Consider the following 7589-nt stretch of genomic DNA (forward strand, 5'->3'; position numbering starts at 1 on the left):
GAGATCATGACCTGAGCTGAAATCAAGAGTTGGACACTTAACTGACTGAGCCACCCAGGTGCCCCAAGCATCCGACTCTTGATCTCAGCTCAGGTCTTGATCTTAGGGTCGTGAGTTCAAACCCCATGTTGGGCTCTGCACTGGGCCTGAAGCCTACTTAAAAAAAAAAAAAAAAAAAAAAAAAAAGAAAGATTAAAAATTTACATTATATATAGCTGGATCTGTCTCCACATTAAAAGTGTAAATGAGAAAGGAGCAACAATAGGAGTAAACACCTGTAATATACTTGCTGTTTGTCAGCACTTTTCTAAGTGCTTTGAATATAGTCATTTCATCCTGCCAACAGCCAATAATGAGATAGGTTCCATTATTTTCTCTAATTTACAGCTAAGGAAATAGAGGCAGAGAAAGGTCAAATAACTCTCAAAGCATCACACAGCTAGTAAGTGGCGAGGCCAAATCAAACCCAGGCCCATTAGAGAGACTCTTCTCCTTAATGACTGTGGCACCCTGCCTCCATAGTCCTGTAATATACTAATATGAGTGCTAAGCTAACACAAAGGGCCTCAGTGAGAAAATTTAGCCCTGCCCTATACCACAAATGAAGCAGTTAGCCGAATGTGATGCAGTTTCTTCATTTCTTCATTTGACAAGTTCTGACTTCTGAGAGGGCTTGAGGCCTTTGAGCAGTGAGGAGCAGATTAATTCTAAACCATTCCTGTGATTGGACTCGCAGATCATTTGTTAAAATACTGATGTGCATCCCGCGTGGCTATCCTCTGGGATACGCTTAATTTTTAAATTACAACATGAGCATTTCATTTTGTATTGGCTGGTACACAGTAAATGGAGCAAGCAGAAGCCAGCTGATTTCCAGAGAGGCAGAAAGCGGAAAAACCGCAACTGAGAGTCATTTCGTCCTTACAGTCTAGGGCATTCTCTCACGGAAGTACACAAAAATCAGCATTGAGAGGCCATTCTGGCACTTCCATCTCTGGAGGACATGTGCTCCAGAGAGGAGAGCGGTAGGTGCTGGGGTATGTGCTGGGAACTCACTGCGAGTTTTGTGGTCGTTGCTGTGCTTTGCGGCGATTTCAGAGTCTCTCCGCTTAGAGTAGCAAAATGGAGTCCAGTCCTCATATTCAAAATTACCTTACCTTATAGGAGCCATCATCTGTGAAACTTTTTAGATTTTTGTTGCTATCATAGCACTAATTGAGAGCTTACTAAGTGCCAGGCACTCTGCTAAGCACTTGAAGTATCTTGGGTGGCTCACTCGGTTGAGCATCAGACTCTTGATTTCGGCTCAGGTCATGATCCCACCAGGGTCATGGGATTGAGCCCCACCTTGGCTCCACTGTGAGCTTGGAGACTGAGATTCTCTCTGTCTCTCCCTCTGTCCCTCTCCCCTGCTTTCGCTCTCTCTCTCTCTCAAATAAAAAAAGGCAAAAAAAAAAAAAAAAGAAAAAAAAAAGCACTTGAAGTATCTTATCTCACCTCCCCACCCTCGGAGAGTGGAATTCTTACCTGCATTGTACCTGTGAGTAGGCCCAGGAAGGTTAGGACTGCCCAAGTCCACACATCACAAAGAGACAGAGCCAGGATGCAAACCAGGTGTCCTGATTCTGTTGCTTAGTTAAGATTTTTGTTTTATAATAACACGCATTTTTCATTAATTCTCTGATAGATGAAGAAAATAAGAAGTAGGATTTTATTAAGCTGAACGATGTGGAAGGGCTGTTTTTGTATGTCAAAATAGTAAAATATTGGCAATTGCACAGAATTCAATCTAACAATTCATAATTGATCATCTGATGAATTTTCTTTTTCATATCCTGAACATGCTAATGGACTAATTATGCACAAAGCTATGAATTGCTGATAAGTTTTGGAAACACAGGTGTCCCTTAAGTTTAGGTGTCCCTAAACTCTGTTGGAACCCTGAGACCACTCTCCTCCATACAAACTTTACAGAAAAGGAAGTCTGTAGAGGAAGCAGGGTTACCAAGACCTCCATTCTTGGTTGGCCACCTATGGGCAGAAAAAACGCAGTCTCTATACTGCCCTTTTGGGGAGGTGATGGGACATGTCTGTGATGGGATGCTTCAGGTTTTTAGTGTCTCTCCTCTCCACATAGCAAATCCTTGCATTATTTAAAGTATTAAAGTTTGGGGAGTGCCTCTCCACTTGCCAGATGAAGTGCTGTCCGATTCATCCATTGTTTAATAAAGCCAATTAGATCTTCAAAAAATATATAAAGTATTAAAGGTTGCTTCTGAGTATCTCTTTACTTCATTATTCGATAAATGTTCATTATAATGTACACACATACCCTGTACATGTACATATTTGCATAGTTTACTTAAAAGTCGATTACGAGAGCACTGCTTCAAAACAGTATTTCTCTCTTCCTTCTCATTGATGCCAAAGTAGCCCGAAATCAGGCTTTACAACAATACAATAGAAGATTGAAGTTTTTTAAATGGAAAGAAATTCTGACACATACTACGATGTGCATGAACCTTGGGGACATTATGCTAAAAAAACCAAGTCACAAAATTGTAATGTATGATTTGGTTTCTGTGAGGTGTCTAGAATAATCAAACTCCTAGAAAGCAGAATGGTGGTTGCTAGAGGCTTGGGGGAAGGGGAAAACGGGTTGTTATTGTTCGATGAGTGTAGAGGTTCAGTTTCGTAAGATGCAAAAGTTCAGGAGATTGGTCGCACAACAACATGAATATACTTAACACTGCTAAACTGCACACTCAAAAATGGTTGAGATGATAAGTTTTATTATGTGTATTTTACTGCAATTTTTAAAAGAGACAAGTTTTTAAAAGTCCAGCTTTGCCAAACTTTCTTATTAGTACATGGGAAGATGTGTGACTTCTCTATGAAAATTCTTTTAGAATGCGAAATAAAGGCAGCCATTAATTCCTCTTTTAAAGCCAGTCCTTGAAGAAAAAAAGGCGGGGGGAGGGTGTGCCTGGGTGGCTCAGTTGGTCAAGTGCCTGACTTCAGTTCAAGTCGTGATCTCATGGTTCCTGGGTTCGAGCCCTGCGTAGGGCTCTGTGCTGACAGCCCGGAACCTGAAGCCTGCTTCAGTTTGTGTCTTCTCCTTGAAGACTATAGAGCTTTCTGAATAGAAAAAGCTAGTCAACCATTTTTCACATAATGCCAGATTTGCCACATTTTACCTGTAAGCATTTGCAGAGTTTGAATGCAATAGTTGTATGTTCCTTCCAGAACAAACATGGAGCTGTAAAAACACATTGACAGTGGTTTACTTCTATCAGTTTAATGGCCTAAGGCAGAAGTTCGTACTGTTAGCTGTTTTTTGAAAGCATAGCAATGCTGAACGCAAGATTTTTTATCCTTCTCTCTATGCCCAAAAACCTTAATGAGTAGTTTCATGAAAATAGAGACCAGATTTATATCTTACATTAACTTTAATACTGCTAACTGCATGTGCACTATAGGTATTTGCTTTCTTTTTTCTTTTTTGGGGGGGCTGTTGTTGAAGTGACAGGAACTTAGACCTTTGTTCTTAAAATGGAGAAGAATCAAGAATATTTCATGTAACTATTTGGCAACACTTAAGTGTTGCTAATACTGTGTAAATGGATACTCGGTGAACAAAGGTACAGGTGTAAAGGGTGAGAGCTTAAGAGAAGTCACAGGTATTTTACAAGAATAAGGTAATTATTATGTGTCAAAATTAAGGAGCTCAGAGAGTCAAATGCAATTGAAAAAAGAGCACAAATGTACTAACCATAATTAAGAAGCTTCAAGATCAAAGAATCTAAATAAGATGTTAAAAGCCTTCAAGGTAAATTCCCTAAGTCAGGACTATGGGATACATGCTTTGTTTTATTATTCTGTGTTTCATACTATGTATTTAATGTAAATACTGAATATTTATTACAGAGATACTTCCCGGGAGGTAGGGAAACTGTCAGTGAAAATCCTGAGGCCAATCTTCTACAGTTACCCTTTTTTGCCTTTGAAAGGTTTCTATTTTTCCAGTTCTTTCTTTCTGTAAATCATATTTTACATGATTGTGACCTTGTTGTTTTATTACCTCATTTTATTACTAATCAATAACCATGAGTGATTAAAACTATCTTTTCAATTGATCAGTTTTAAATAATGCCTCATCAATGACTACTCATTATTGAGTTAGCTCATAAATCATTTGAAGTTGTGATCAGCTCCTTATTAGAGGAGTCAAACAAATAGGGGTTCATTTTCCTCACTGTAAAAAATCCAGAGGTTTATGGCTAATGACATTGGCTGAGCAGCTTACGTTGTTGTTGGACCACTGTTTGGGTCAGTGGACATCAGACTTTTGGGTCCGGAACCTCTTTACATTATTAAAAATTAATGAGGCACCTAGGTGACTCAGATGGTTAAGTGTCCAACTTTGGCTCAGGCCATGAACTCATGGTTCATGGGTTTGAACCCCACATCAGACTCTGTGCTGACGACTCAGAGCCTGAAGCCTGTTTCGGATTCTGTGTCTCCCTCCTTCTCTGCCCCTCCCCTGCTCGCACTCTGTCTCTCTCTCTCAAAAATAAATAAACATTAAAAAAATATTTTTTAATTATTGAAGCTCCCCAAAAGGCTTTTGTTTATGTGGGTTATATCTTGATATTTACCATGAAAGAGAACTTATGAATTAAAAAAGTTATTTACTAATTCATTTGAAAATAATGATAAGCCCATTACATACTGACATATTTTTTATGAAAAATAACTATACTTTCAAAACAAAAAGAAAATCAGCCAGAAGATTCGCATTGTTTTGCAAATTTCTTTAATCTCTGGCTTAATAAAGAACAAGTAGCTTCTCTGATCTTCTGCAGTCAATTTGTCGGTCATTTGGTTGGAGTATAGGAGTGAAATCTGGTCTCACACAGGTATGTAGTTGGAAAAGAGATAACCTTGAGAATCCCATGAAAGGGCCTGAGGGAACCTGAGGTCCTTGGAGGACCTCACACTTTGAGAACCACGGGATTTAGTGATTCTTTTTCCTTATGTTTGCTGACTCTTACTGAAAAGATGACTATTATACCTCTGATTGTTGTTTTCAAAGCAGAAAGAAGAGGAAAAAGTATAGGGTTTTCTCATAAGGCATTTCTTCTCAGTAGATTTACCCTCATCTCACTGATCATAACTGGATAGTAAACCAATATGAGACCAATCATGAACCAAGGCGGGGGGTGAGAAGATCCTGAGTGATTTAGAACTGGGTCTACCCTAGGGCTGGGGTAGGATTTATTGGGATTAAGAGATCTCCCTCAGTTTAGGGTTACCAGAATTAGCAATTAAAAACAGGACATCTGGGGCACCTGGGTGGCTTGGTCGGTTAAGCGCCTGACTTCGGCTCAGGTCATAATGTCACGGTCCGTGAGTTCGAGCCCCGCGTCGGGCTCTGTGCTGACAGCTCAGAGCCTGGAGCCTGTTTCGGATTCTGTGTCTCCCTCTCTCTCTGCCCCTCCCCTGTTCATGCTCTGTCTCTCTCTGTCTCAAAAATAAACATTAAAAAAATTTTTTTAAAAACAGGCTGTCTAATTAAATTCGAATTTCAGAAGTTAGAGTGGCAATCTGCTTCAGGAGAGCTGTCTCTATGAGGCAGGATGACTGTGAGGGGTGGTGTAGGGTATGCAGAGAATAGGAACCAGCTTGAGGAAGGAGCTCCCACTACCCAGGGATGCAGAGAGAGCCACTGTATGTGGGAAGACAGCAGCACAGCCAGGGCAGGGCAACTGAGCAGAAACCAAGGGAAGATGCTGGTCTTGGCCGTACAGAATGTTTGAGAAGCCCTAGGGGACCCCATTGTGAGGTGTATTTCTAAGTGCTGAAGAAGTTTGAGACAGAGGAAGGAAGTGGAAATAGTGTCATCTCCTTGTCCCCATACCTCCTTTCCAGTCACTCTCCCTTCTAGGTCAGAAGCATCTGTATTTGTATTATCTAATGTTGAATTTACATTCACAGAACTGTGGCTTTTGGAAACTGTCATTTTTTTAAAAAAAAATTTTAATTCTCAGTACTAATTCATGCCTCAATAAGATTGTAAGTAAGCAACAAAACCAAAGGAACCATGATGCTTTGGGGGTTTTGTTTTCTTTTATAGCAAACCCTTTCCCTGGGCAACAACCAAGTGACAAAATAAACTCTTTTAATACTATTTACCGATCAGCTTGCATAAATCATTACCAACACTAGGAAATGGGGCAGGAAGCTTTTGTAAAAAGCTTTGGTAGTGAAAAGAAAACAAAAATTATGTCATGAGAGTTTGCATTTTTCGGTGGAAATAAGATACCATGTATGACAAAGTATTAAACATTTTTTGTTTGTTTGTTTCTAGCAGCTCTGAGAGCCCAAAGACTCATTTATTTATTCACTTAACATTTATTGTGTGCTGGGATTCTTGGGTGGTTCAGTCAGTTAAGTGTCCGGCTCTAGATTTTGGCTCGGGTCATGATCTCATGCTTCATGGGATCAAGCCCTGGGTAGGGCTCTACACTGAGAGTGTGGAGCGTGCTTGGGATTCTCTCTCTCTCTGACCCTCTCCCACTCACGCTCTCTCTGTCTCTCTCTCAAAATAAATATTAAAAAATTGTGTCCCTTTTTTTCATTTTTAAAGTTTATTTATTTTGAGAGAGAGAGCGGGAGAGGGAGAGAGAGAGAGAGAGAGAGTACAAGCAGGGGAGGGCCGGGGGGTGGGGAGAGAGAATCCCAAGAAGACTCTGCACTGACAGCATGGAGCATGATGTGGGGTTTGAACTCATGAACCGTGAGATCATGACCCGAGCTGAAACCATGAGTCACATGTTTAACTGACTAAGCCACCTAGGCGCCCCTATTGTGTGCCTTTTCTATACCAGGCCCTGTGCTGGTGGTGATATAAATGTGAATTAGACATGGTCCCAGAGTGCTAGTAGTTGGGGGTGGGAGGGGGCATCTATGTAAAAAATAAATAACAGCAACAAAAAGAAATAATTCTAAAAAATACTTCGACAAACGAACAGAAGAAAACATTGATTGTCAAAGACTATATGAATGAAATGCTCTATATTGAGGATCAAATTTGAGGGTAGGCATATGAGGTAGGCATTATTATCTTCATTTGGTAGATGAGAAAACTGAGCTCAGGGAAGTTGAAAGATTTACCGAGTTAGTAAGTAGAGGAACTGGGATTCAAACCGGTGACCACTGGCAGGTGAGGGCAGGTTTCAGTGAGTTGGTGACCTTGAAGAGCAAGTAGATTATTTCCTGGTAGGAAAGACGGAGGGTATGGGGTAAGGATGGGGCTGTCTTGGAAAGAGAGAAGATTGGGCAAGGGGGTGGGAGAGGGGAAGCGGAGAGTCATTCTGAGGGACCCTGGCTGGGCATCTGGGGTGGGGAGTGGGAGAGAAGGCTGGCAAAGGAGGCAGGGCCAGGATATGGGAGCCTTGAAAGTCTTATCGAGGAATGGCGGGTGTGCAGATTTGCATTTCAGAAAAATCACTCCGGCAGCAGTGTAGATTACAGAAAGGGAGGCAGGAAACGATTTGTCTCCCTAGCTCAGGAGAGCAGGAAAGTAA

This window comes from Panthera pardus, unplaced genomic scaffold, assembly GCF_024362965.1.
Source record: "Panthera pardus isolate Hobbes unplaced genomic scaffold, ASM2436296v1 HiC_scaffold_24, whole genome shotgun sequence".
NCBI classification, from domain to species: Eukaryota; Metazoa; Chordata; class Mammalia; order Carnivora; family Felidae; genus Panthera; species Panthera pardus.